Source organism: Zeugodacus cucurbitae, chromosome 4, assembly GCF_028554725.1.
Source record: "Zeugodacus cucurbitae isolate PBARC_wt_2022May chromosome 4, idZeuCucr1.2, whole genome shotgun sequence".
Taxonomy (NCBI): Eukaryota; Metazoa; Arthropoda; class Insecta; order Diptera; family Tephritidae; genus Zeugodacus; species Zeugodacus cucurbitae.
The window spans coordinates 34,449,224-34,459,107 of NC_071669.1; the positions used below are offsets into that span (position 1 = coordinate 34,449,224).

Below are 9,884 nucleotides of genomic sequence, written 5' to 3' on the forward strand. Positions count from 1 at the left end.
TCAGAAATATTTTGCAATTTTGTAATCTTTATTTTTTTTTTGCAAAAAGTTCATGCACATATACTTATTTGACTGAGGTATTATAAAGTGAACGAATCAGATGGAATTCAAAATTGAGTTATATGGGAAGAAGGCATAGTTCTGAACCGATTTCGAGCAATTTCCACCCGTGTCATCAAGGTGTCAAGAAAGTGTTATATACCGAAATTCATAAGTGGGCGACGCCAAGCCCCTTTTTCATTTTATAAAAAAATCTGAGTGTAGCTTCTATCTGCTATTTCTCATGTAAAATTTAGTGTTTCTGGCGTTTTTCGTTAATGAGTAAACTCACTTTTAGTAATTTTCAACCTAACCTTTGTATGGGAGGTGGGCGTGGATATTAACCGATTTCTTTCATTTTTGGACTGTATAAGGAAATAGCTAAAGAAACGACTATAGAAAGTTCGAAAGAATCGTTGAACAGTCGGCGGAATGGCGCTCCTCACTAAAGGAGTCCCGAACACCCTCATTACACTTATAAAGGGCTTGTACTCTGGGGCCAGTTGCCGCGTGTTGCACGATAGCCAACCTGGTAGCTGCATTCCTGTCGAAAGAGGCGTGCGACAAGGGTGTGCTTTGTCGCCTTTACTTTTTAACACAGTTCTGGATGTTGTGATGAGGAGCGCAACGCGTGAAGAGAGAGATATACGGTGGGGACTGTTTGATCGGCTTGAAGACTTAGATTATGCGGATGACATATGCGTTTTATCGCATAGTCACCCAGGTATGCAAGCTAAACTGGACGATATAGCCGAATCATCCACAAACACAGGTTTTAAAATTAATCTCAAAAAAAACAAAAATTATGCGTTTGAACACCAACAATAAGAGTCCACTGCATATACTTGGAGAATACGTAGAAGATGTTGAATCATTCGAATGCTCAAAAATATTTGGAAGTCTCAACAGTTATCTATTCGAACAAAAATGTGGTTGTTTGACTCCAACATAAAATCTGTTTTGCTGTATGGCTGTGAGACTTGGAATGTCATCACCAGGGATTCACAACGCCTACAAACCTTCGTCAACCGTTGCCTTCGAAGAATACTAGGCATTTACTGGCCGGATATAATCTCCAATGAAACGCTATGGAGACGCACGCAACAAACCCCACTGCGTCTCGAAATTCTCAAACGTAAGTGGGCGTGGATCGGGCACACTTTGCGCAAACCTGTAAACGATATAGCAAGAAATTCTATTGATTGGAACCCGCTTGGACAGAGGCGAGTTGGCGGACCTGCTCATACGTGGAGAAGACAGTTGGAGGCTGACTTCAGACCTACAGGAAAAAGTTAGGGCGAAATAAAGCGTATGGCATGTGACAGAAATGGTTGGAACTGTTTTACTGTGGCCCTATGCTCCTTGCAGGAGTAACAGGAACTATATATATATATATAGAAAGTTTGGTTTATATAGCTTAATTGGTTTGCAAGATATATACAAAAAACCCATTTGGGGGCGGGGTCACGCCCACTTAATAAAAATTACATCCAAATGTGCCGCCCCCTAATGTCATCCCTTGTTCCAAATTTTATTTTTAGGTCATAGGTTTTCGCCATTTTGTGGGCGTGACAGAGGACCGATTTTGTTCATTTTCGAAAGCAACCTCCCCAGGGTGCCAAGGAATATGTGTTCCAAGTTTCATTAAGATATCTTAATTTTTACTCAAGTTATCGCTTGCACGGACAGACATCCGGATTTCAAATCCACTCGTCATCCTGATCATTTATATATATATAACCCCAATATTGATCTACTTATAAAAATATCGCTCTCTTAAAAGCAATAGTAATATTTCTAATTGTGAATTTTGAACGATGATTAGTCGGCGTGGTTACAGTACAAAATTTATGGTATATGTTGGTCGTTGACTAAGAAATTGTGGTTTTTAGTGCAATTTAAACAGGATGTTATATTTATCTTGCTGTGTAAAACATTTTATGAAATATCGCCCGAGTATCGAGTTGCATTGACTTAATAAGGATGCCGTATTTATACAATTACTGAATGGAAAGAAGTAAGTTTGTAAAATTTCGCTTTGTATCGTTACGTAATGTAATCGATGTATGCGCATTTGATGCGTATAAAAAAATTTGGAACACTATTCCTCGCGTATACATATGTACAGCTGCGAGTAGTGAAATAGTAGTGGATGCTAGAGTTTTACATATCTTTGAATTATGCAAAATACCAAACAATTTTAACAAGTATTCAAATACAAAAGTGGAGTATATTCTCCAGGCAACGTTTATTAATAGCACTAGTTTGATTTGCATTGCTGCAAGATATGTTTTTTTACAAAGATGTAGAATTATAGGGAGCAGTAAAAACTACTATACTACGATAGTAGGTAGCATGGTCATGATTTTTGTTAACAGCAATACAAAGCCTTTTCATAGAATCTACGTGATTCTTGCATCCTTTCAGTAGAATGCTTAGCCATGCTTGATGCACTACGACCCACAACTCGTTGTTGTTTCTTGGTTTATCATTCCACGCGGCTTTCTTGACGTCTGCCCAAAGGTTTTCAATGGGATTGAGGTTAGAAGATTGAAAATTTCATCCACCCTATAAGAACACACTACAAGTCTTCCACTTCCTTGTACGTTTTACTGGTGTTTATAAAAGATTTAATCAATTCTCGTTTTTCTTCCCTACAGTACTTCCCGCGGTCTACTCAAAGATGCACAGTCATATTTATTTTGATTTTTTTATTCAATTACAAATAAAATAACAGAAAACTTACTTTTTGTATGATTAAATTAAATATCGGTAGTAAAAATATTTTTCCCATATATTCTCCATTTTCGTTTTTTTATCCACATCGGCTTCAGGAGGCCTTACAGTACGTGATGCATTCTCAAGATCGAAATTGCCGGAACGAATTTTTACAAACCAATTTTGGCATTGGCATTTGGTTAACACATCTTCTTCTTACTCATCACATAATTTGTGCCACGCTTGAACTGCATTTTTACCCTTTTGATAGTAAAAAAGTAAAACATGCCGATATTGCTGTTTTCAATTTTCCATATTCGATAGGGTACCAAACAAAAACTATTTACAAACAAGTAAGGAAAGGCTAAGTTCGGGTGCAACAGAACATTTTATACTCTCGCAATTTATTTAGAGATTTATCTATATTTTCGGTCATGTTTGATATCAGGGGCCTTGAAAAGTCATGGTTCGATTTTGACAATTGTTCCACAAGTGATGTCACAGCTCAAATACAGTATTTGTGTAAAGTTTTATTTCGCTATCTTTATCGGTTCCTTATTTATACATTATAAAGTGAACGAATCAGAAGGATTCAAAATTGAGTTATATGGGAAGTAGGCGTAGTTGTGAACCAATATCGCCCATATTCCACCAGTGTCATCAGGGTGTCAAGAATATATTATATACCGAATTTCATTGAAATCTGTTGAGTAGTTCTTGAGATATGGTTTTTGACCCATAAGTGGGCGACGCCACGCCCATTTTCCATTTGGTAAAAAAATTTCAGTGCAGCTTCCTTCTGCCATCTCTTATGTAAAATTTGGTGTTTCTGACGTTTTTCGTTAGTGAGTTAACGCACTTTTAGTAATTTTCAACCTAACCTTTGTATGGGAGGTGGGCGTGGTTATTATCCGATTTCTTTTATTTTTGGACTGTATAAGGAAATGGCTAAAATAAACGACTGCAGAAAGTTTGGTTTATATAGCTTTATTGGTTTGCGAGTTATATACAAAAAACCTATTTGGGGGCGGGGTCACGTCCACTTTTCCAAAAAAAATTACATCCAAATGTGCCCCTCCTTAATGCGATCCTATGTTCCAAATTTCATTTTCATAACTTTATTTATGGCTTAGTTATGCCACTGTATAGGTTTTCGGTTTCCACCATTTTGTGCGATTTTGCCCATTTTCGAAAGCAATCTCCTTAGGTTGCCAAGGAACATGTGTTCCAAGTTTCATTAAGATGTCTTAATTTTTACTCAAGTTACAGCTTGCACGGACAGACAGACATCCGGATTTCAAATCCACTCGTCATCCTGATCATTTATGTATATATAACCCCATATCTAACTCTTATATTTCTTGGTGACACAAACAACCGTTATGTGAACAAAACTATTATACTCTGTGCAACAGGTTGCGAGAGTATAAAAAAGTCTTACTATATTTCAGGTGTTCAAATATAATATATAACGATAAAACGGTTAAGTGTGAAGTTGGTTGCGAAAAATCGGCTGTTGTCAGCAATACATAAACATAAACAAGTAAGGAAAGGCTAAGTTCGGGTGCAACCGAACATTTTATACTCTCGCAATTTATTGAAGAAATTTTAATAAGATAACACCCAAATTTACCTATAAATTCGGCACAAAGTTTAATAGAATAACGAAAATCGTCCTATATAGTGTATGAGGACTGAGGTAATTCCTGAACCGATTTCATTCATTTTCACCAGCAAGGGACACTATATCCAAAACTATACACGCACTTAATTTCGCAAAGATATAGTATCTCACATATTAACCAATACATATATGTAGATTAAAGCCCACCGTATTTTTGAAAAACCTATAATTAGGCATATGGGACCTAGGAGATGTTATTATCCGATTTTAATAATTTTTGGAACAGAGACACACTATTAGAAGAAAACAATTTCCTCTGAATTACATTAAATTATCTAAGAGATTTACCAATATTTTCGGTTAAAATTTACCCTTAGGCGCTGAGTTCAACATGTCCGATATCTGGGGTCTTGAAAAGTTATAGTCCGTTTTGGACAATTTTTTCTCAAGTGAAGCCAGAGATGATATGTACTATAAGTTTTATTCCGCCATCTTCATTGGTTCCTTATGTATACATTATAAAGTGAAGGAATCAGATGGAATTCAAAATTGAGTTATATGGGAAGTTGTCGTGGTTATGAACCGATTTCATCCATTTTTCACATGTGTCATCAGGGTGTCAAGAAAGTATTATATACCGAATTTCATTGAAAGCGGTCGAGTAGTTCCTGAGATATGGTTTTTGACCCATAAGTGGGAGATGACACGCCCATTTTCCATTTTGTAAAAAAATCTGAGTGCAGCTTCCTTCTGCTATTTCTTATGTAAAATTTAGTGTTTCTGACGTTTCTCGTTAGTGAGTTAACCCACTTTTAGTCATTTTCAACCTAACCTTTGTATGGGAGGTGGGCGTGGTTATTATCCGATTTCTTTCATTTTTAGACTGTATAAGGAAACGGCTGAAAGACACGACTGCAGAAAGTTTGGTTTATATAGCTTAATTGGTTTGCGAGTTATATACAAAAAACCTATTTGAGGGCGGGGTCACGCCCACTTTTCCAAAAAAATTACATCCAAATGTGTCCCTCCCTAATACGATCCTATGTTCCAAATTTTATTTTCATAACTGTATTTATGGCTTAGTTATGACACTTTATAAGTTTTTGGTTTTCGCCATTTTGTGGGCGTGGCAGTGGTCCGATCTTGCCTATTTTCGAAAGCAACCTCCTCAGGGTGCCAAGGAATACGTGTTCCAAGTTTCGTTAAGATATCTCAATTTTTACTCAAGTTATCCGTTGCACGGACAGACTGACGGACGGACGGACAGACAGACATTCGGATTTTGACTCGTCTCGTCACCCTGATCATTTTGATATATATAACCCTATATCTAACTCGTTTAGTTTTATGACTTACAAACAACCGTTAGGTAAACAAAACTATAATACTCTCTTTAGCAACTTTTGTTGCGAGAGTATAAAAATAAAATAGATAGAAAAAAAAGATGCTTATTCGCGTGTCCTCCAAACAAGTTGGTACGTTAGCAGTATGTTTGTAATTTCTTTTTTCTTTTAGGGTATTCGGATATACTAGGTCTAGTAAAAGGAAATCCATTATTTTTTCACTAGATGACTTTAGTAATTTGTATCTCGCGTTGTATAAGTGCGATCGGTATTTTTGATAAGAAGTTTACGTCAAATTAAATAATGAATGCAATGTTGCTTGTTGAATACCAAAATGATACTGATCTTTATTGATAATCTTAAATATAACATAACATATAACATATCTTAATTCTATGTTGAATGCTTGCATCTCTGTCACAGCTGTTCCGCGAACCGCTTGTCTGTTTATGCAGGTGTACATGCCGTCAGTAGGGATGCAAACGATGTATCGATGTTTTTGAAACATCGATGTTTCGCCATCGATGTCTCGAATCTAAAAACATCGATGCATCGATGTCACTTTCAACGATGTTTTATGTCGATGTTATATATAAAAATTTTAGTTCACACCTTCACACTTTTTCGGGAATTAACCCGAAACCCTCAATTTGGATACGCTTTATTACATTGGAATTAGATTTTTGTAAAATACGGAGAATTCGTTAAGGGAATGTGCGCTTGGACCTACTTCTGACGTAGACTATTGCGTTTGATCAGAGAATCAAATTACTGCATTTTAAAGATGCTAGGGCTAAAGGAAATACATTTTTTTGTTTCATAGAAAATTAATCGCGCTGGTACAACGGAATCTTCGGATGAGTGTGAAACAGAATACTCGTTGGATGTTTGGAACCAGAATAAACATTTGGTCCACCAAAAGGTGAAATGTAAGCTGTCAAATTTATCTACAATTACAGGGACGGAAGGTTGAAGAGAGAGTGTATCTCGGCTGTTACCTCTACCAATCAGAAGCCAATAGAGTTTGGGTTGACATGAATACTGTGTTTCCGGAGTTGTATAAATAGGATTATTAAATAATATTTACACATTGTAGCTTCTCCAGTGCGGAGTAAACGACTGTTTTCTAAACCCAGGGCAACTATCACGCAGAAGTAAAATAGAAAAGAAACGACAGTGAAAAAACTTCCCATGTCGTTGTTTTGAAATTCTGTTATTTATTGAGAAAAAACTTTAACAGACATAATGCTAAGTGAAATAAAATGTATCAACTTAAGGCGTACTACATTTCATTTATTTATGCTTCTGCTTCTGTATCCCTTAGCTTTTCACACTAAATTTCAAATAAGTTAAAAAAGTTCAAAAATATATCGATGTTTCGATGTATCGATGTTTTAATGGCCGATGTTTTTGATTTCGATGGGTTTTGAAGAAACATCGATACATCATTTTACGATGTTTGCATCCCTAGCCGTCAGCAGTTTCGGTGGGAATGTTTATGCACACAATTCTTAACTCCCCCTTTGTTAAATGAATCGTTCCGATTCAAAGAGTAGTAATAATTAATTCTTTCATTATATACGCAAACAAATTATTAAAATAGTTGATACTGACAGTATTAAAGCTATTAAACTGTAATTTATGGCTCTTGATTTATTAGCCTGATATTTTAATTCTGATATTTGTTTTATATTTTCAATTTGATCAAAATGGATTTCTTCCATTGTTATATTTTTCATTATTGTTACATTGCAGAATGGGACAGAATGCGTTTTTTTTTGGCATAAACTCTAAAAACTTACTCAGTGCCTTGAAATTCGGTACAGATACTAAACAACGCATATAAATATGAAAAATAAAAAATAAACCCGATGACACACCCCCTACCCTCATAAGAGGCAGCTCCCTTATGGAATCAAAGCTTAATTTCAAAAAAATACATTAATAATTGATTGATTTTGCTTTAACTTTATTCCATATCTTCATTTACATCTAAATCAATTGAATAATCATTAAATATATCCAAATCTGCCATTTCGTCATCATCAGAAAGTCTATCTTCATCTTCATCAGTTGTGCTTCTGGTGTAATTGCAATTTCCGGAGCTTCCAAAAGCGCCACCACTTCTTGCGGGAGCATTTTTTTAATTTGTTTATTTTCTCTTTTGTTGATGTGCAAACTTGATATAAGAGGATCTGAGGAATGCATAGATCTATGAAAAACATCGGACAAATTATATGCTCTGCTACTTTTTGTGCTTCAACAGGAACTACTGAAGCTCTTATTATCTCTGAACCATGGACTAATATTTTGTGGACGGTTGCTGACATAGGAAACCAAGAGTACTATTCCATATATAGTAAAGCAGTTTTACTATAAAAAATTTCGAATTTTTCCGCATTGATCTAGGATTCGCATGAAATTGAAATTAATATAAAATATAAATTCTTCAAAATTTCAATGTCAAACTCCAGAATTGATGCTAAGGTCTCAGTATTTGTAAATGCTTTCCTCGCCGTATTTCCATCATGTGTGCTTCCACAGCCATTCTGTTTTGGTTTATCAACATGTAGCCCCATTTCTTCCCACAATTGTTTTTGAATTTTCTGTTTTCTAGTTCTCATACTTAGTTTATCTATTGCATCCCTAACCTGCAACTTTTTTATGTCAATTCTATATGAGATTTTTAATACAAATTCCAGGAATCTAATCCACCCATGAAAAGGACTTACACCATATTGAAGTGCTCCAGTTTTTTTTCTTGAAAACGCTGGATTTCAAATCCTTCGTTGCTAAAAAGTCTTTTGGTTTTGCACCACATACTGGGCAACACTGATTAGAATTTGTACCAGTTAATACATTTAACACCTTACCATCTATTAGCGTCATATGCAGATCATAGCTTACAGTAATGTATCCACCATTAAGGTTGTATTCGAGAGGTGTCAAACTCTTAACTCTCTGAGTTGAAGTGGTTCATTGAAGCGAAGTTTTTTTATTATTTCACTTGTTCTTGAAGATGATGATGAGCATTCCTTTAAAACATACGTCATGTCGCTTTTATTTGATTTGTTTGCTGAAACTGCAGCAGCACGAACAAGAAGTTGGATGTTGTGCTCCCGCTCTGTTGATAGTTCAAAGGCCAATTTACGTTTCAAACGTTGACTACCTTCATCATAATTTAAATGTGGACGTCCTAGTTTGCTGGCAGAAGCACTCTTCCAACATTTGTTTTCAACTACCAATGTCATTTTCGACGCAAGCCATTCAGAATGTTTTTCTTTGAACTCAACAGTCTGTTGCAATTTGGTAAATGCTTTCTAATAAAGCTACAAAAATTTACAACTTTCTTTTTTATTTCTTTGTTTTTGTCTTCTTTTAACGTGTCTCCATTAATTTTTTTATAAATGTAGTTCAAAATACTGTCATCTTTTCGATAATTTGACTCCCATATTTGCAGCAATTCTTCATGGGAGAACTCATATTTTCCTTAAAAAAAACAATTTTCGAAAAAACGAGCAAAAATGAGCAAATAATTTGTATAACACATTTAAGAAGACATAATCACAATACATTTGGAACAGGTTTTGAGCAGAAGGCAGCGGAAGCCAAGAAGTTCTACTTCACGGAACACAAATATTTGTTAATTTATATGGAAGTATGAATATGGAAGTATGAATACATAATAGACAAATATACACACATTTTATCTTTACAATATGCATTTACATACCTTATCGATTGATTTCCATGATTTAAAAATAATGTTTTTGGTTCACTTAAAATTTCACAGCCGATTTACTTGCAAGCTTTAAATTGCATGTATCAAAACATAAACAAGCAGTTACAATCAGCTGACTTTGAAAGCGCGCCAAAAATGTAGAGATGCCAACAGGCTGTTTTATTGTTACTTTTAGATATATATGGATAATCTACTAATAGAAAAATAACTTACTTTACAGGAATAGATATATAAAAATTTTGACTTTTTGCCAAAAAAAATGGCGTTCTGTCCCATTGTGCATTGATAAGCTTGACGGGATTTGGTAAAATTTGAATTGACATAGGTTTATTATGTTTATACAATTTTCCCATTACTTTAATATCGCAATTTTCAAATTTCAAATCGAATCAAATAATTACCATCTATGGTAAAGTTA

The 9,884-nt window shown here is 35.1% G+C and overlaps 1 long non-coding RNA gene across 1 annotated transcript; it reads right to left on the reverse strand.

The window, feature by feature from the left end:
* Positions 1 to 4,635: 4,635 nt before the first annotated feature.
* On the reverse strand, positions 4,636 to 9,654 carry LOC128921568 (uncharacterized). Its single transcript, XR_008471004.1, has 2 exons — positions 9,458 to 9,654; positions 4,636 to 9,213 (listed from the first exon to the last, which is right to left on the reverse strand). It is a non-coding gene; the product is annotated as an uncharacterized LOC128921568 (long non-coding RNA).
* Between the last annotated feature and the right edge of the window lie 230 nt (positions 9,655 to 9,884).